The following is a 21,394-nucleotide window of genomic DNA, read 5'->3' on the forward strand; positions in this document are numbered from 1 at the left end:
TTTATTTAGTACAATGAATAAACATTAGCAATGTGTGTTATTATTTTTTAACAGATGGGAAATCCTGGTTTAGAGATCTCACATAACTTCAAATACAGTAGGTACAGTGCCTAAAGCTGAGGTTCAGCCCAGATCTGCACTCCCCAAAGCCTGTGATTTTTACACAATGTATTGTAGTAGAAATGAACATTGATTTCACTTCCACTTTTAGATTACAGCATTACTAATATGATTTCTAATATGGTTAGAAATAATACTTTACCTTTACTTTAGTGACAATCTTATGTGGTATAAAAGCCTGTAAGTGTAAATCCTTCCATTAACCAACATCAGGTTGAATTTTGGAAACTTTGTGTCCCCATTGCAATGTGTAAGCACTGGTGCACTCACATACAGAGTCCCCTTCCTGCCAGCTGTGTCAGTGATGCTGTCATTAGTTTTATTAGTTGTGGGACCATCTGAAAAATGTGATAGGATAGCTTAATAGTGAAACTAATATTTAAATAATGCTGAGACGGAAGAATTCACAAGATTGCATTTCTGCCAACTATGCCTCATTTTTCTTGGAATTTTGTTCTTTCATTAGAACGTATAACCTCATAGCATCAACCAAGACATCAGCTCAGTAAGAATTTCTGATAAGATTTGGAGAAGAGAATCATGTGTACTTTGTCACATCCTATCATAATATTCTTCCATGATAGGTGTGTAATTTTCTATTACTATGACAAAATATTTGAGATGATCAACTTAAAATGAAGAAGGGTTTATTTTGGTTCACAGTTTCAGAGTTTTCAGACTGTGATTGGTTGGCCCTATTGCTTTGGGCCTCGTGGCCTGCTATATCATGGTGCCAGTATTTTCCAGAAAAGGACTGTTTACCTCATGGTGGTTGAGAAGCAGAGGAAGAGAGAGAGACAGAGAGAAATAGGCAGAGAGAGGGAGAGAGAGAGAAAAGGGGGAAGAAGGAGCGTTGGGTCACAACATCCCTCCAAGGGCATGCGCCCGGTCATCTAACTTCCTCCACTAGGTGCTGCCTCTTAAAGGTTCCACTGTCTCCTACTAGTGCCACAGGCTGGTAACCGAGCCTTTAACACACGGGCCTTTGCGGGACATTCAAGATCCAGACTAAAGAAGAAGGTTTAAACTGAATTTTCAGACTTCCTTTTTCTGTTACCTTATGAAAATTCATTCATGAATATATTGAGAGAGGAAACATGTAATTCCATCAACTAATAGAATAAAGTTCTGTATTACATTTTTCCATATGGTAGTAGATGGATACTTCTGATTATATCAAGTGTAAAAGAAGTAGTTCACATGAAAACATTATTTAAAAATAGACAACATGTCTCCTTTCTGCCCTTTATCTTTCATATTGCTAAGGCAGAAGGAAGATCATGATTGGGTAGTGCTATTTATGGCCTCTGAATTCACATCAACTCTAAGTGCTAACATAGTAACTTGATTTTTATGTTTTAAATTTTATTGATTTCTTATTTCATTATCTTTTTCCTTCTGATAGCATTGGGTTTATTTCCTTTCTGTCTAAATCATGTAGGAGCTTACATTATTTGTTCAAAATATTTCTCTTTACTAATATAAGCAGTTAATTTCAAAACATTTCCTCTCAGCCCTGCTTTAAGTATGTCCCACAAATTTTGATGCACTATATATTTTATTTACATTCACTTTGGCAAACTTATTTTTAAAATTCACTTAAGACTTCCTCTGTTACCCATGGGTTTAACTTCCAAATATTTAGGGCTTTTTCTTTTATCGATTTCTAGTTTGATGGCACTCTGGTCATAAAACACCCTCTGTATGATTTCACTTCCCTTAAATTTTGAAGTTTGTTTAATAGCTCAGGAGATGGTCTTTTGTGGTTCTGTGAGTGTTGGTAAAGAATGTATCTGGATGAAGTGCTCTATAAACATTGATTATATTCTGCTGGTTGCTGTGTTTTCAATTTTTTTGTGTGTATTTACATGTATTTATTTATTAATAGTACTTATATGTGGTACAAAATTCAAAAGAATAAACAATGAAAACCTCCACTTATTCCCCAGCCCTGGACCTCCCCTCCTATGAGCCACTTGGGTTGCCAGTTTCTTTCTTCCTTCTCTCTGTCCTCCTCCCTAGAAACTGAACGCAGGGATGCTTCACCATTGAACCACATTCCCAGTTCTTTTTATTTATTTATTTTGATATAGTCTGGTTAAGTTGGCTTCTATCTTGTGATCCTCCTGCCTCAACCTCCCAAATTGCTGGGGTTACTGGTGTGCACCACTGTGCCCAGCTGTGGCCAGTTTCTTGAGTACCCTTCCATATTCTTTGCACATGGGGACACATCATTCTATAATCTTTTTTGAAAATAGCACCCTAAAAATAGTGTTTTCTACCTTTTACTTTTGCTGGAAGATATATCTTGGATAAGCCTTCCATACAAGAATAAATAGAGTTGCCTCACTCTTTTTTTTAAGGGCTGCATAATTTTCCATTGATGGATATGCTAAAATGAATCTGACTTAAAATGGGGTTCTTTTCATAGTGAACTCATTCTCCCCTTGTTTTTGAGTTCTTTTAGATCTTGGAGGATTTTTCCTCTAGTTGTTTTAACAACTATTAAGAGAGATACATTGAAGTCTCAAGTTTTCAGTGTGACTTTGTCAGTATCTTTCTTTGGTTTTATCAGTTTTTGCTTCATGTACTTCATAACCTTGTTTTTTGGCTTATACATTTTTAGAATAGTTTTGTTTTGGTAGATTGCTCCATTTGTAGTTATGTAATTTTCTTCTCTGACTCATAACTGTCTTTTCTATGTAGTCTATGTATTCTATGTATTAGTACAGACATTTCTGATTTCTTTAGATTAATGGTTGCATAGTATGTTTTAATGTGCATTCTTTTACTTTCAGGCTATCCATATCATTATATTTGAATGGAATTTATTGTAGAAAAATATAGTTTGGTTGTGTTTTCAAATCTATTCTACTAATCTTTGTCTTTGAATCGCTGTATTTGGACCATTTACATTTAATGTGACTGTTGATATAGTAGGGCTTAAGTCTGGTATTTTATTATTTTTTTCTCTGTGTTCCTTCTATTTTAACTTGTCTTTTTTTTCTTTTTATTGCCATCCTGTGGGTCACTTGAACATTTTTTATAGTACCATTATAAGTTTTCCATAGTGCTTCACAGCCTACTGGTGTTAACATTTTAACAGTTCAAATTATATATGGAAATCTTACTTCTCTTTATACTCCTTTGCCTTCTTCCACTTGTCATAAATATTTCCTATCCATAATTTCAGAACCACATCAGAAGGTTTTAAAATTTTTCTTCAATCTTCAAACATAATTTAGAAACTTGAAAGGTGAAAGAAATGTATTTACCCATATTTTTGCTCTCTCTTATTATTTCCTCTTTTTTAATTAATTAATTAATTTGGTACTGGGGATTAAACCCAGGGGTGCTTTACCACTGAGCTTTATCCCCCGGGTTTGAAACAGGGTTTCACCAAATACCTTAGGACCTCACTAAGTTGCTGAGGCTAGCCTTGAACTTGTAATCCTCCTGCCCAGCCTCCTGGGTCACTTGTTGAGAAAATGTCTGTAGTGATACTTGTTTTAAAGGTAGATCTGCTGGTAGCAAATTCTATTAGTTTTTTTCCACTTAAAAATGCCTTGGTTTCCTGTTCATTCCTGAAGACTATTTTCAAGTGGATATTGATTATTCAATGGACAATTCTCTTTTAGTACTAGAAAAATTGGTTACTTCTTTCTGGCCTCCATGGTTTGTGACGAGAAGAAACCTGGTATCACTGAAGTTATGTTTTCCTTGAGGAAGAAAATGGTGTTTATTTAGTTTTAAAAGTCTTTTTCCCTTTGCCTTTTTAGAAACTGACAATACTATGTCTTGGGGTAGACTTCTTTGGATTTATCCTTTTTGGAATTCTCTTAGATTCATGAAAATATAAGTTATATTTTTTGCCAAGTTGGGGAAGTTTCAACCATTTTATCTTTGAATACTTATTAGCTTCTCTCTCTTTCTTCTGTCCTTCCAAGATTCCAATAAGAACGTTATCTTTTGTTATAGGCTCATAGGTCTCTTGGACTCTGTTTATTTTTTTGTGTTTTCATTTTTTCTCTCTATTCTTATTATTGGATAAATTATGCTGTTCTGTCTTTCAGTCTAATGATCTTTCCTTCAGTTCCTCTCATTCTTGTGTCTGGTTTTTCTGCAATAACACCCAGTGTGGGTACAGCTGTTTTTATCTCTCCATGCTCAAGTGGGACTTGGGACTTTGGGAATTTATGCAATTATGTTGATACATCAGCTACGGCCTTTCCCATGTGTAATAATATTCTTTGTCTCTGATCCATGAATCTCATATCTTCTGTGGTATCCATGAAACCATGTCAGGCTAACTTGTTAGCTTGTAGGTAGGAGTACATCTCTGATCCTTCAGTTTTGGCAGTTACCCAGGTCCACTCTTGCTTCCTAATCTAAGTGCTCTGGGAACACAATCCACACTTAGATGAGTGAAATTTATACTTTACATTTTTATACAGGAAGAATTAAATTAGCATTTGACTCCAGAAAGAAAAATTCCTTCTTCACTCAAAAGCATTAATTTTATAGTTCTGCCTGTGTGACATTATCAGAGATTCTCCCTGATTATAGCTGTTAAGCATTTCACCAGTTCATCATTCCATGCACACAGCCATGCAGACTAAATTGGTCATTTGTTTTCTTATAATATTATAACCATCTAACTATCCCAAGGAAACCTCTTGCAGATAGAGTCTATGGCATGTACTTTGTTCCGTCAAGTCAAAAACTAAGGCTAAATTGAAGACAAGTGATAAAAAGGAAAAACTTGACATTTTAGAGTTAATGGAATTCTAAGAAATAACAAGGAGAGGTGAAATGAAAGTGGAACATACTTATTTGAAAGATATCACTTTATTTTTAAATTATTTATTTATATTTTTACAGACTGCATTTTGATTCATTGTACATAAATGGGGTACATCATTTCATTTCTATGATGGTACACAATGTAGACTCATATCATTTGTATAATCATACATGTACATAGGGTAATGATGTCTGTCTCATTCCACCATTTTTCATAACCCCCCTATCATTTCCCTCCACATAATTTAAAGTTCCTCAATTCTTCTCTCACTCCCCCTCTACTCCCATTATATATCATCCTCCACTTATCAGGGAGAACATTTGGCCTTTGGTTTTTTGAGATTGGCTTATTTCACTTAGCATGATATTCTCCAATTCCATCCATTTATTTGCAAATGCCATAATATTATTATTCTTTGGGCTGAATAATATTCCATTGTGTATATATACCACAGTTTCTTTATCCATTCATCTGTTGAAGGGCATCGAGGTTGGTTTCCCAATCTAGCTATTGTGAATTGAGCTGTTATAAACATTGATGTGACTGTTACTGTAGTATGCTGATTTTAAGTCCTTTAGGTATAAACCCAGGAGTGGGCTAACTGGATCAAAAGGTGGGTCCATTTCAAGTGTTCTGAGGATTCCCCACACTACTTTCCAGAGTGGCTGCACCAGTTTGCAACTCCACCAGCAGTGTAAAAGTGTGCATTTTCCTCCACATCCACACCAACATCTATTATTGTCTGTGTTCTTGATAATAAACATTCTAATTAGTTAGATGAAATCTCAGAGTTGTCTTAATTTATATTTCTCTAATTACCAGAGATGTCGAACAGTTTTTCATGTATTTATTAATCGCCTCTATGTCTTCTTCTGTAAACTGTCCAGTTCCTTGGCCCTTTTATTTATTGGGTTCTTTGTATTTTGGGTGTAAAATTTGTAAGTTCTTCATAAATTTTGGAGGTTCATGCTTTATCTGAAGTGTGCATGGAAAAGATTTTCTCCCACTCTGTAGGCTCTCTTTTCACATTATTGATTGTATCCTTTGCTGAGAAAAAGGGTTTTAGTTTGAGTTCATCCCATTTATTGATTCTTGCTTTGATTTCTTGTGCTTTGGGAGTCTTGTTAAGGAAGTCTGGTCCTAAGTCAACATGATGAAGATTTGGGCCTAATTTGTCTTCTTTTGATACAGGGTCTCCTGTCTAATTCCTAGGTCCTTGATCCATTTTGAGTTGAGTTTTGTGCAGGATGAGAGATAGAGGTTTAAATTCTTTTTACTGCATATGGATTTCCAGTTTTGCCAGCACCATTTGTTGAAGGGGCTATCTTTTCTCCGTTGTATGTTTTGGCCCCTTTGTCCAGTATGAGGTGACTGTATTTATGTGGGTTTGTCTCTGTGTCTTCTATTCTGTGCCATTGGTCTGCCTGTCTATTTTGGTGCCAATACAATACCATTTTTGTTACTATTGCTCTGTAGTATAGTTTAAGGTTTGGTATTGTGATACCTCCTGCTTCACTTTTTCTATTCAGGATTGTTTGGCTATTTGAGGTCTCTTATTCTTCCAGATGAAGTTAATGATTGCTTTCTCTGTTTCTATAAGGAATGTCATTGGGATTTTAATTGGAATTGCATTGAATCTTTATAGCACCTTTGGTAGAATGGCCATGTTGACAATGTTAATTTTGCCTATCCAAGAACAAGGTAGATCTTTCCATCTTCTAAGGTTTTCTTCAATTTCTTTCTTTAGTGTTCTGTAGTTTTCATTGTAGAGGTCTTTCACCTCTTTTGTGAGATTGATTCTCAAGTATTTTTATTGAGGCTATTGTGAATGGAGTGGTTTTCCTAATTTCTCTTTCAGAGGATTCATCACTTATGAATAGAAATGCATTAGGTTTATGCATGTTAATTTTATATCCTGCTACTTTGCTGAATTCATTTATTAGTTCTAGAAGTTTTCTAGTGGAGGTTTTTGGATCCTCTAAATAAAGAATCATGTCATTGGCAAATAATGACAGCTTGAGTTCTTCTTTATTTGTATTCCTTTAAATTCTTTGGTTTATCTAATTGCTCTGGCTGGTGTTTCAAGGACAATGTTGAATAAAAGTGGTGAAGAAGACATCCCTGTCTTGTTCCAATTTTTACAGGAAAAGCTTTCAGTTTTTCTCCATTAAGAATGATATTGACTGTGGGTTTAGCATAGATAGCCTTTATAATGTTGAGCTATGTTCCTACTATTATTATTTTTTCTAATGTTTTAAACATGAAGGGGTGCTGTATTTTATCAAACGCTTTCTCTGCATCTATTGAAATAATCATATAATTCTTGATGTTAAGTCTATTGATGTGATGAATTACATTTATTGATTTCTCGGTGTTGAACCAATCTTGTATCCCTGGGATAAACCCCACTTGATCATGGTGCACTATCTTTTTAATATTTTTTTTTGAGATTTGCCAGAATTTTGTTAAGGATTTTTATATCTATATTCATCAAGGGATATTGCTCTAAAGTTTTCTTTCCTTGATGAATCTTTGTCTGACTTTGATATCAGAGTGACACTAGCCTCATAGAATGAGTTTGGAAGTGCTGCCTCTTTTTCTATGTCCTGGTATACTTTGAGGTGTATTGGTATTAGTTCTTCCTTAAAGGTCCTGTAGAATTTGACTGAGAATCCATCTGGTCCTGGTCTTTTCTTGGTTGGTAGGCTTTTGATGGCTTCTTCTATTTTGGAGCTTGAAATCGATCTGTTTAAATTGTGTATGTCTTCCTGATTCAGTTTGGGAGATTCACATGTCTCTAAAAATTTGTCAGTATCTTCGATATTTTCTATTTTGTTGGAGTATAGATTTTCAAAGTAGCTTCTAATTGTGTTATGTATTTCAATGGTGTCTGTTATGATCTTTTCTTTTTCATCACAAATTCTAGTAATTTGGGTTTTCTCTCTCCTTTTCATTAGTGTGGCTAAGGGTTTATCTGTTTTGTTTACTTTTTCATAGAACCAACTTTTTGTTTTGTCAATTTTTTGAATTATGTCTCTTGTTTCAATTTCATTGATTTCAGCTCTGATTTTAATTATTTCTTGTCTTCTACTATTTTTTTGGTGTTGATCTGTTCTTCTTTTTCTAGGGCTTTGAGATGTAATGTTATGTCATTTAGTTTTTGACTTTTAATTTTATTAATGTATGATCTTATTGCAATGAACTTTCCTCTTAGTACTGCTTTCAGAGTGTCCCAGAAATTTTGATGTCTTGCGTTGTTCTCATTTACCTCTAAGAATTTTTAATTTCTTCGCTGATGTCTTCTGTGATCATTGCATCATTGAATATCATATTATTTAGTCTCTAGCTGTAGGAGTAGTTTTTGTTTCTTATTTTATCATTGATTTCTTTCTTTCTTTTTTTAAAGAAGGGAAAAAGAAACATGCTCTTTTATTCGCAAGTCTGTGTATTCTTTAAGTTCTATGATTATAACTTTTTTTTCCTTTGTCAGTTAACTTTTTTTTATTGTAAACAAATGGGATACATGTTGTTTCTCTGCACATGGCATAAAGGCATACTATTTGTGTAATAATAAATTTACATAGGGTAATGTTGTTTGATTCATTCTGTTATTTTTTCCCTTCCCCCTACCACTCCCACCCCTCCCACCCTCTTTTCCCTCTATACAGTCCTTCCTTCCTCCATTCTTGCCTCCCTCCCTAACCCTAACTCTAACCCTAACACTAACCCCTCCCACCCCCCATTATGTGTCATCATCCACTTATTAGCGATATCATTCGTCCTTTGGTTTTTTGAGATTGGTTTATCTCACTTAGCATGATATTCTCCAATTTCATCTATTTGCCTGCAAATGCCATAATTTTATCATTCTTTATGGCTGAGTAATATTCCATTGTATATATATACCATAGTTTCTTTATCCATTCATCAATTGAAGGACATCTAGGTTGGTTCCACGATCTGGCTATTGTGAATTGAGCAGCTATGAATATTGATGTGGCTGTATCTCTGTAGTATGCTGATTTTAAGTCCTTTGGGTATAGGCCAAGGAGTGGGATAGCTGGGTCAAATGGTGGTTCCATTTCAAGTTTTCTAAGGAATCTCCACACTGCTTTCCAGAGTGGCTGCACTAATTTGCAGCCCCACCAGCAATGTATGAGTGGACCTTTCTCCCCACATCCTTGCCAACACCTATTGTTGCTTGTATTCTTGATAAATGCCATTCTAATTGGGGTGAGATGAAATCTTAGGGTGGTTTTGATTTGCATTTCTCTTATTACTAGTGATGTTGAACATTTTTCCATATGTTTGTTGATTGCTTGTAGATCTTCTTCTGTGAAGTGTCTATTCATTTTCTTAGCCCATTTGTCCATTGGATTATTTGTATTCTTGGTGTAGAGTTTTTTGAGTTCTTTATAGACTCTGGAGATTAGTGCTCTATCTGAAGTATGATTCGCAAAGATTTTCTCCAACTCTGTAGGCTCTTTCTTCGCATTGCTGATAGTTTCCTTTGCTGAGAGAAAGCTTTTTAGTTTGAATCTATCCCAGTTATTGATTCTTGCTTTTATTTCTTGTGCTATGGGAGTCCTGATGAGGAAGTCTGGTCCTAAGCTGACATGTTGAAGATCTGGACCTACTTTTTCTTCCATAATCTGCAGGGTCTCTGGTCTGATTCTGAGGTCCTTAATCCATTTTGAGTTTAGTTTTGTGCATGGTGGAGATATGGGTTTAGTTTCATTCTGTTGCATATGGCTTTCCAATTCTCCCAGCACCATTTGTTGAAGAGGCTATCTTTTCTCCATTGCATATTTTTGGCACCTTTGTCTAGTATTAGAAAATTGTATTTATTTGGGTTTGTGTCCGTGTCCTCTATTCTGTACCATTGATCTATCTTTCTATTTTGGTACCAATACCATGCCGTTTTGTTACTATTGCTTTATTGTAGTAGAGTAGAAGATCTGGTTTTGTGATACCCCCTGTTTCACTCTTCCTGCTAAGGATTGCTTTAACTATTCTGGGTTTCTTATTCTTCCAGATGAATTTCATAATTGCTTGCTCTATTTCTGTAAGGTACGTCATTGGGATTTTAATTGGAATTGCATTGAATCTGTGTAGCACTTTTGGTAGTATGGTCATTTTGACAAAATTAATTCTGCCTATCCAAGAACATGGGAGATCTTTCCATCTTCTAAGGTTTTCTTTAATTTCTTTCTTTAGTGTTCTGTAGTTCTCATTGTAGAGGTCTTTCACCTCTTTTGTAAGATTGATTCCCAAGTATTTTATTTTTTTCAATGCTATTGTGAATGGGGTAGTTTTCCTAATTTCTCTTTCCAAAGTTTCATCACTTATGTATAAAAATGCTTTAGATTTATGTGCATTGATCTTATATCCCGCTACTTTACTGAATTCACTTATGAGTTTTAAAAGTTTTCTGGTGAAATTTACTGGTTCCTCTAAGTATATAATCATATCATCAGCAAATAGGGATAGTTTCAGTTCTTCTTTTCCTTTTCGTATCCCTTTAATTTCTTTGGTCTGTCTGATTGCTCTGGCTAGAGTTTCAAGGATGATATTGAATAGAAATGGTGAAAGAGGGCATCCCTGCCTTGTTCCAGTTTTTAGGGGGAATGCTTTCAGTTTTTCATTATTTAGAATGATATTAGCCATGGTATTAGCGTAGATGGCCTTTACAATGTTAAGGAATGTTCCCACTACCCCTATTTTTTCTAGTGTTTTGAGCATGAAGGGGTGCTGTATTTTATCAAATGTTTTTTCTGCATGTATTGAAATAATCATGTGATTCTTGACTTTAAATCTATTGATATGGTGAATTACATTTATTGATTTCCTGATGTTGAACCAACCTTGCATCCCTGGGATGAAACCCACTTGATCATGGTGAACTATCTTTTTAATATGTTTTTGTACACGATTTGCTAAAATTTTGTTGAGAATTTTTGCGTCGATGTTCATTAAGGATATTGGTCTGAAGTTTTCTTTCCTTGATGTGTCTCTGTCTGGTTAGGTATCAGTGTGATATTGGCTTCATCGAATGAGTTAGAGAGGGTTCCCTTCTCTTCTATTTTATGGAATACTTTGAGAAGTATTGGAATGAACTCTTCTTTAAAGGTTTTGTAGAACTCGGCTGAGAACCCATCTGGTCCTGGACTTTTTTTTTTTGTTGGTAGGCTTTTGATGACTTCTTCTATTTCATTACTTGAAATTGATCTATTTAAATTGTATATGTCCTCCTCGTTCAGTTTAGGGAATCCAAATGTCTCTAGAAACCTGTTGATGTCTTCAAATTTTTCTGTTTTGTTGGAGTATAGATTTTCAAAATAGCTTCTAATTATGTTTTGTATTTCAATCATGTCTGTTGTGATATTTCCTTGTTCTTTCTGAATTTTAGTGATTTGGGTTTTCTCTTGTCTACTCTTTGTTAGTGTGGCTAAATGTTTATCAATTTTGTTTATTTTTTCGAAGAACCAACTATTTATTTTGTAATTTTTTGTATTGTTTCTTTTGTTTCAATTTTGTTGATTTCAGCTCTGAGTTTACTATTTCTTATCATTGATTTCTAATTGCTTTCCAGTATGGTTTGATAGGATACAAGGTAGTATCTCTATTTTTTTGTATTTACTAATGGCTTCTTTGTGGCATAGCATATGGTCTATTTTGGAGAAGGATCCATGAGCTGCTGAGAAGAAAGTATATTTGCTTGATGATGGATGAAATACTCTGCAAATATCCATTAAGTCTCTATCATTGATTGTATTATTTAGTTCTATAGTTTCTTGTATTATTTAGTTTCTTCAGTTTTTGTTTGAAGGATCTATCCAGTGGTGAGAGTTGTGTGTTAAATCCCCCACTATCATTGTGTTTTGGTCTATTTGATTCTTAAAATTGAGAAGGGTTTGTTCAATGTTCATAGATGCTCCATTGTTTGGGACATAAATATTTAAAGTTGTTATGTCTTGCTCATTCATGCTTCCCTTAAGCAGTATGAAATGTCCTTCTTTATTCCTTCTAATTTAGGTTTGAAGTCCACTTTATCTGATTTGAGGATGGAGACCCCTGCTTTTTTACTGAGTCCATGTGCATGTTATGTTTTTCCACATTCTTTCACCTTTAGTCTGTGGATGTCTTTTTCTATGAGATGAGTCTCTTGAAGGCAGCATATTGTTGGGACTTTCTTTTTAATCCAATCTGGTAGTCTATGTCTTTTGATTATTGAGTTTAGGTCATTTTAACATTCAGGGTTATTAATGTGATACGATTTGTATTTCTGGTCATTTTGACTTATTTTTGGTTTGACTTGACTTGGTTTCTCCTTTGATTGGTTTTTCCTTTAGGGTAGCCCCTCCCTTTGCTTTTATTGTTGTTGACTTGTATTGTTGTTTTTCATTTCATCCTCATGAAATATTTTGCTGAAAATGTTCTGTAGTGCAGGCTTTCTATTTGTAAATTCTTTTAACTTTTGTTTATCATGGAAAGATTCTATTTCATCATCAAATCTGAAGGTTAGTTTTGCTAGGTATAGGATTCTTGGTTGGCATCCATGTTCTTTCAGAGCTTGAAATATATTGTTCCAGGTCCTTCTTGCATTTAGGGTCTGGGCTGAGAAATCTGCTGATATCTGTAAGAGTTTTCCCTTATAAGTGATCTGACACTTTTCTGTCATAGCCTTTAAAATCCTATCTTTATCTTGTATGTGAGGTATTTTCATTATAGTGTTCCTTTGTGTGGGTCTATTGTAATTTTGTACATTTGGTGTCCTGTAAGACTCTTGTATTTGATTTTCCATTTCATGCTTCAGATTTGGGAAATTTTCTGATAAATTCTTTGAATAAATTCATTGACTAGATTGTTTATTCTTTTGGTTTGTATCTCTGTGCCTTCCTCAATCCCAATAATTCTTAAATTTGGTCTTTTCATGATATCCCATAATTCTTGGAGTTTCTGTTCATGATTTCTTAGCATTTTCTCAGTTTGTTCAACTTTATTTTCAGGTTAAATATTTTGTGTTTATTGTCTGAGATTCTGTTGGTGATGTTTTCTATTGAGTTTTTAATTTGGCTTATTGTTTCTTTCATTTCAAGTATTTCTCTTTGTTTTTTTTTCTTCTTTTTTTATAATGTCTATCTCTTTATTGAAGTGTTTTTTCACTTCTTGCATTTGCTCTTTTAACTGTTTATTGGAGTGATCATGCATTGCCTGTATTTGCTCTCTTATCTCATCTTTTGCTTCACGAATCATTTTAATTATCAGATTCTAAACTCTTTTTCTGTCATTTCTACTGCCATGCTGTCATTGGATTCTATCAAAATAGCATCTTGGTTTGTTAGGGACACTTTCTTCCCCTGTTTTTTCATATCGTTTCTGTATATTTCCTTCTAGCAGTGAAGATCAGAGGTACTGATGTTTCCCCTCTGCAGGCTTATTGTCACCCTGAAGTTTTCCAGTACCTCTCCTCTGACTGGGAGATCAATATTAGTAGCACCCAATATAGAGAAAATGAAGCCCTCAACCAGAAAGCCCCTATAAAGACTTTAACATTACTGTAATGAACAGGATAATTTCAGTTACTATTTATAGTATTTCTAGTTGTGAACAAGAGAATGGGGAAGGGGGTAGGATGTAAGTGAGTAAATAGAGATACCTGTCAAAGGGCCTCCAGTCTCCTGTAGGTGTCTCAGGAAGGGAGCTGCCCTTCCAATGATGGTGGCCACACCCTCAGGAATAATTCAAAATGCCTGTACCAGCCTCCAAAGAAGCTGGGGAGCCCCAGCGAGGCAGGCTGAGTCAGCGCTGGCAGGCAGACTTGGCGTTTGGCCTGAAAGTTATCACTTTAGACACAATGTAAGGTCAGATGCGGGTGACCAGAAAGAAGTCATAACAAAAGAAAGTGGCTAAATAAGACTTTATTGGGGTTTGGGCCTTGGGCAAGATTCACCAGTCCTCCTGGGTGAAAGACCAGGGTGGAGGGCTGGGGAATCCATGTGTGGCTCCAGTTGGCCAGGGCCTTTATAGTCCGGAATTGGTAGGGGAAGGCTTGAGGGTTTTGTCCCCCTGGGAGTTGGCTGGGGACTCTGTTGATTGACAGGCAGTTGCAAATGCCACTAGGGTTTGTCTGCCAGCCTTCGATTGGTTGTTCTTTGGCCAAGGGGTAGACCTACCTTACATAGGCAATGTTTACTTTTATTTGATTTAAATTTGTTTTGCATCCCAAGTCTGAACCTTCTATGTACTTATCTAAGTTGACAGATTGTTTACCTGCATATGGCTCAGTCTTAACTGGGATCATCTAAATTAATGTCTCCAAACATTACATTTAATAATAAATACATGACACATGACCATAATAGGATACAAGGTCGGAGCTCTCCAAACCATGGGACAAGGTTTTCGTAGAACACTTGGCTGCTATTTTGTGAAGAAAGAGTAGTCACAGAAATTTTAAACATGGTAGAGTGTTTATTGTTGGGAAAGGGGGATACTGGAAGAAACATGAAAGCAAAATAACCTAATGACACCCTGGAGTAAGGTTTAGAAATACTAACAAATGTGCAAAAACTATTTCTCTCCCAATGTTATGTCTTCCAGCTCTCTCTCTCTCTCTCTCTCTCGCTTACATACACACACACACACACATACACACGAATACATGCACACACATGCACATCTACACAATTTTCACATGCATTAAAAGGTTAAAAGGTGAAATCTTATTTTCTAATAACTTAAATATATGCTATATTTTCTTCTAGAACCCCAGACAAGGTAGTGATGAAAACAAGCCTGGATGTAAAAATTTTTCACTAAATGTTTCCACTTCAGTTACTTCCTTATTTGAGTGATATTTGATATAATGGCTAGTTCTTAAAGGCAGCGTGTTCTACTTGCTGCTCCCTCTGTTCTTGATTTCCCCCATCATCCCACTTTCTAAACACAGTCTCCTATGCTGGCTTCCTTTTTTCCATAGTTGGCTAACTATGCCTTTTAAATGTTCTCTTTTCTTTAGTTTTCTTTCTTTTTCCTCCAGTTTTTGTTTGTATTTGCCTGATTTTCTGGGCAGTAAGCCCAGTATGGTTTCTATTTCTTTGTGTCTACTATATTCTTTTCAAAATGATTCCTTCCTTCATAATTACTATTCTCATTCATTTTCTCATCAAAGAATTGAGTGATGTGTAAAAGGGACCTCTCAGGCAGTCTTTCAGGGAAAATATTTCCCTGTATGTTTTTACAAATATCATTTTATGATGTTGGAAGAAGGGACTTAATGCCTTCCTTACACCCTTTGCTGCTGAGTAAAACAACATTTGCTTTGACCAGGACTCTTTTTACTCTCCTTCCTCTTACTGAGTCACATGGCAATTGTGTGCATGTCTCAGTGTGTTTGTATGCACAGGTGTAGTGTTATTTCAAAGGAGAATGTCCTGTGAGTGTTTGTGTGTCTGTGGGTTTGTGTGACGGAGTGTAATGAAGAGTAGATGCACACTAGAATGCTCAGCTGCACTTTGGCATGTTTATTTTGAAATGTCATTTCCAATCAAATCTAACATTTATAACTAGCCTCCCTTCATGGCTTTCTGGGCCACAGTTTAAATGCCCAAGAATAAACATGTCAGCTGTAAATGGAAGATTATGGCAGCAACCAAGACAGATCGCCATCTCATCAGCTGCTTAAAAATTAAAATTTTCTTCTGTGGTTATACTTGCTTATAGCTATGTCTATGGGCTGTGAAGAAAGCAGATATTTAGTAGAGTTGAATGGGCTATAGGATATAAGATGTTAAAATCACTCAAACTGCCTTGTCTGTCAGTAAAAGGCAGCCACAGAGAATAGCAAGTTGAGCCAGAATGTTTTTAAAGAAATTTCTACCAAACCCCAGAGTCTACTGATTCTATAATCAAAGAAGATTACATATGCTAGTGGGATATGCACTATAGAGACCTAAGAATCCAGATTCATATATTCATGTGTAAGCATGTTAGTTTTAAAGATGTCTAGTTGCAAAAGAAGTGTAACTTATGTTTTGGTTTTCTATTTGAATGTAGAGTATTTTTCACAAGTGACTATACCCAACTTGCTGACACATTCTCTGGATATATCAGAGTAAAATTGCACAGTGTCAAGAGTAATTTGCCAGTGTCTTTAATAGGTATGAACTTAAAATGTCTTTCAAATTTAAGAAGCCAGCGGAAGCTGTCAACTGGCCAAAGGAAGACTGTCCTGCTGAGTTGGGGTAATATTGTCAAATGAATGCAGTGCAACGTTACTACATTGATGATGGCGTTTTGTGATTTCATCAGAGGCTTTCCTTGTGAAACACCACCCAACCTGGCACTTCCCTGGATTATTATAGAACATATGGATCCCTACTCTGTTTTTCTATGGATTGAGGGAACTAACAAACTAATAAGTGAATTGTTGAGCATAAAACTCTAGCTTTGACTGGGACCTTAAGTTTGAGCTTCTCATCAAAATTAGACAACTTTCTGAATCTTCTCACAAATAATCAGGCAGAAATTTATATCTTTAACAATGAAGTTGTGTTGTTGGAGCGGTGATGGTGGGAAGAGTGAAGCATGCTGTGCTCACATTATCATGGTCCTGAGCTTTAGTCTGAGATACCAGAAAGGAGCAGATGCTGACCAGGAAAGGTGGATCAGTGCCCATGGCCATAGCCTGTATGTTTCCTTGTCTTTGCAAGTGGGGCCTATTGGTTTTAAATGCAGCTGCCTTTAATACACAGAACACATGGGCAAGCACATGAAGGAGTTACTAGGTATTTCCCGCCTTTGCTTCTCTGGTTTTGCTCATATATCAGGCAGCAAGGATGGAGATGTACTAAGATTGATGTGCACAGCTCAAACACAGGAGAGAATACAACCCATGGTAATTACAAGACGTCAATATCTTTGTTTAGCAAGTGCTTAGTTTGTTAAGTGACTGTTTAAAAAATGTAGCTTCCATGTATTAAGCCTGGATTGTCTTTAGATGAATAGCAGGAAATTATGTCTGTCTTCTCTTAAATAGAATGTCTTGTTCACCCAAACAAAATGAAGTGAAACATTGAAGCTTTATCTGTGTCAGTTAAGTCCCTAACTTTTTTAATCAGTGGTGAATAGGATTAGAGCCTAAATTATCTGAAGAATTGATTTAATTCTCACTTTAATTTATTTTTAAATTGACATAACCTATAGGATATGATTTTTAACACAATAAATTAAAAAGAAAATATTATTTAGTAAAGATAACAAAATTGACAGTAAAAATTGCATTGTGATTGGCTGAAGGAGATACTGGTAGGAGTTAATAGTCTTCCATCATAATCTCAACTGTTACCAATCAGACATCTAGTTGATGTTTCTTTACCCATAAAATTTGGACTTATTGATTTCTATAGTGTATACAAGGCAATAATTTCAGAGTTTAAAGAAATGATACTTCATAGTGACAATGTGTTTTCACATAAGTTTAATGTATTTTGTGGCTCTTATGAATATACTAGTCCTTTTCATTCCATGCTTGCTGCAAATATACCATTAACCAATGGTTATCTAATGATATATAGCTGACAATCATCTGGTTATGGTAAATTTCACACATACTGACATGACTTTGAGGAAACTGATTTGTTTCCCCACTCCCATCCCAGGAGAATTGTCTTACTATCTGAATAATATCCAGCAGATGATTTTGAGATATGGGTCAGCTGGTAAGCACATGTGGGATTACAAAGAAAATTGGTCTGAAACAGCTCAAATTCACAAATACACCATACCATACATGGTATTTTATTTATCAGAAATCTTAATAAACACTTCCATCATAATTCTCTTCAAAGTAGTCTTGGCACAACTTGGATTTCTTACTTCTTGTGGTCTTTATAACTCTTCATGCACAAGCTGTGATATACCAGCAATTTACTGAGAGCAGCTAGCCACTTTGGAAATACAGAATACGATGCCTGGATCTGTATTAATAACCTTCAGAATATTCATAGTCAAATAATGGATTCACTCCCTGCTTAATGGCTTCAAAACACAAAAGTTCTCCATTGATTGGTTTAAGACTTTTCTTTTCTTTTTTTTATTTATGTTTTTATTAGGGCATTATAGTTTTACATAATTGTGGAAGTTAATTTTGGTATATTCCCAAACACATATAACACAATATGCTCCACTTCAAACTCCAGTACTACCCTGATCCTCCCTCCCCTTCTTCTACTCTATTGGTCTTCCTTATATTAATATACTTTTTAAATTGGTGCATTATCATTATATAGTAAAGTGTAATTTATTGTGGTATTTACTCCAGTCAATTTCATTCTGCAGTTTCTCCTCTTTCTCATTCCTCCTCCTTGCCCCTTTAGCTCCTTCTTCTACATTACTTCTATTTTATTGAGATCCTCTTTTCAAAATATTTCATATTTCTCTCTAGCTTCCATGTATCAGAGGAAACATTTGACCGTTGGCTTTGTGAATATGGCTTACTTTTCTTAGCATGATGTTCTTCAGTTCTATCCATTTACTAACAAAAAACATAATTTCATTTTTCTTTATGACTGATTTAAATCCTTCATACACACACACACACACACACACACACACACACAAACACATATAGCATTTTCTCTATCCAATTTTCTATTGTGGGACACCTAATCTGGTTCCCTAATTTGGCTATGTATCACTAGAGTATGCAAGAATTTTCTTCAAGGAGTAGATGAAAGAAGTTCTAGACATTAGAAAGTAAGGAGAAGGAGAGGTGAACTTCTAGCATTTTTTTCAGTGTGTGAAGTCCACTGTGTTCCCTTTATTAGTATCTAAGACTCACTTAGCAATTGCTTTACATGTTGGAGCATTGGCAGGTGCTCTTTATTCAAAGTGGGAAGAATAAGAAGCAGTTGTCCTTTTTCCTCAGAGAGAAAAAAAATAGGTGAACTCTTAGTATGGAAACCACAAAATTTGAGTATATCTGACTCAGAAGGATCTTGGCTAATAGTGAGAAATAAGTAAGTCATGCATGCTTACCTAAGACCAGTCCTCATTTATGAACACAATAAATTGTGTGGACTTTATTTGAAGTTACTGAGAATTTCTCACTGTTATGGTTTAGATATGAAGTATCCCCCAAAAGCTCATGTGTTAGACAATGCAAGAATTTTCAGAGGTGAAATGATTGAGTTATGACAGCCTTAACTTAATCAGTGGATTAATCCACTTATGTAGATTAACTGGGTGGTAACTGAGGGCAGGTAGGGTGTAACTATAGGAGATAGATCACTGGGGGCATGCCTTTGGGGTTTATATTTTGTCCCTGGTGAGCAGATCTCTCTCTCTCTCTCTCTCTCTCACTCCCTCGTCTGCTTCCTGGTTGCCATGTCCTGAGCTGCTTTTCTCTGCTATACCCTTCTGCTGTGATGTTTTACCTCACTGTGGGCCAAACCTTTCCTCTTACATATTATCCTTGTCAGGTCTTTTGGTCACAGTGGTGAAAAATCTGACTAAAACACCCGCGAAATAATTTCTAAAATTTTTTTTCACTCTATGTGACCATACCCTACTGGTCTTTTTCCTCCATCAGAGACTGACAAAGCATCATAAAATCCACCTGTCTTTGGGAGTGGGTCTGAATAATGATAGGAGAATGATTTTGGGTTCTGCATATGGAATAAGGTAGAACCTGTCAGACTCTATCCCTAATGACTGGATGGAGAAATAGAGTTGTGTTTTGTTAAGCCACTGAGAATTCAGGGCTTTTCTGTTATGGCAGTGTTATGAATTAGACATGAGGTGTCCCCCAAAAGCTCATGTGTGAGACAAAGCAAGAAAGTTTAGGGGTGAAATGATTAAGTTATAAGAATTTTAACCTATCAGTGCATTAATCCCCTAATAAACATTAACTGGGTAGTAACGCTAGGCAGGTAGGGGATGGCTGGAGGAGATGGGTCTTTGGGGCATGCTCTTGGGTTATATATTTTGGCCCTGGTGAGCCAGAACTTCCTGTGCTCCCTGATAGTCATATGGACCTACTTGCACCACACCTTTCCTCCATGCTGTTTTGCCTTACCTTAGGCCCAGGGCAGTGGAGTTGGCCATCTATGGACTGAGACTTCTGAAACTGTGAATACCAAATAAAGTTTTCCTCCTCAGTGTAGTTCTTGATGGGTCTTTTTGGCCACATTGATGAAAAAGTAAGAAAGGTAGAAAATTTTAATTTACTCACATGTAAGATTTTAAAACTTTGTTTGAAATGTCCTCTACAGTTAGGCATTTTAGATGTTTTTAGGTTTCCCCTGTTAAAATAGTATTAATCTATGATGCTTTGGATATAGCCTTGATTATATCTATATATTATATCTGGTATATATTTATATCTAAATATGAAATTTTGGGGTGATGAAAAGCTGTCAATATTCATTGCCTTCCAGAAAGAATATAATTTATGATTATACCAGAATAGTATGACCTTACCATGATATTATACCATTGCTACCGCACTTTACAACAATTTGCCAAAAATACCCCCCAAATCCTGTCTTGACTAAGCTTGAAACACAGCTTGTATGTGCTGTCTCACTTTGCTCCCATGGCTTCTTTGCTAAACCTATTACAATCTATCTTCCACCCCATTAAGCAAATGAAAATGTACTTCTTAATAGTCTCTAATGATTTCTTAGTTATCAAAACAAATGGACACATTTAATTCCTTGTCTTGCTTTACTTCTGTGCAGCTTTTCTGAAATTTAATAGAGACTCTTCTTCCTGGTTATTCTCCCCATTCTGAGCTTCAGATTTTGTCTGTTTTGTTTTGTTTATTTAAACACCCCTGCATTATTATATGGAGACCCACCTCTGGGACCATTCATATTCTGGGTCTTTTTTCTAATCCTCCTCCCTGCATGTTTGAGCTCTTTGGTGTTCTGTCTCTAACCTTTGTGCTCATTTCTCTGACTCTGCGGAGTTCTCAAAGCTACCTTTCGTGTGTTCATGTCTCTCCTGTCCATGTGGTTAGCCTGAACTCTCAAGGGCACTTTAGGGTACTCTTCACTTAGTTGCCATACAGAGAATTCAAACTGAACAGAACTGAATCCTTCTCCCCTCTCTGCCGCAACCTTTGCTTTCTTCTTCATTCTTTATGAATCAGAATCTCTGCTTTTTGCTCATTCCCTTAGGCTTCTAGAACCATTCAATCTTCTTATTTTCTTTTTAAAATTAATATTTTAATTGTATGTATTTCTGAGGTTTAGTTGGCAATGTAAATCACCCTGATTTGATATGTACACATTATGTATGTGTATAAATATGTACGATTCTTATGTTAGTAAAAATTTTTTTTAAAAATGTTGAAGAAGTTGGAAGTGCTGAATACCTTGTTTTGATCATTCATTTTCCTTAAATACTCACAGTCCAATTCCATTGAGTGTCAGCTGGATCCAGGGACTTGCTTCTAACAAACAT

General features: G+C 35.6%; 1 long non-coding RNA gene across 1 annotated transcript in view; it reads right to left on the minus strand.

Moving 5' to 3' along the window:
* The window catches only part of LOC306660556, a 1,243,860-nt gene that overhangs the window by 270,601 nt on the left and 951,865 nt on the right, over positions 1–21,394 (minus strand). The window lies entirely within an intron of this gene.

The sequence above is a fragment of the Sciurus vulgaris genome (assembly GCF_902686455.1).
Source record: "Sciurus vulgaris genome assembly, chromosome: 4".
NCBI classification, from domain to species: domain Eukaryota; kingdom Metazoa; phylum Chordata; class Mammalia; order Rodentia; family Sciuridae; genus Sciurus; species Sciurus vulgaris.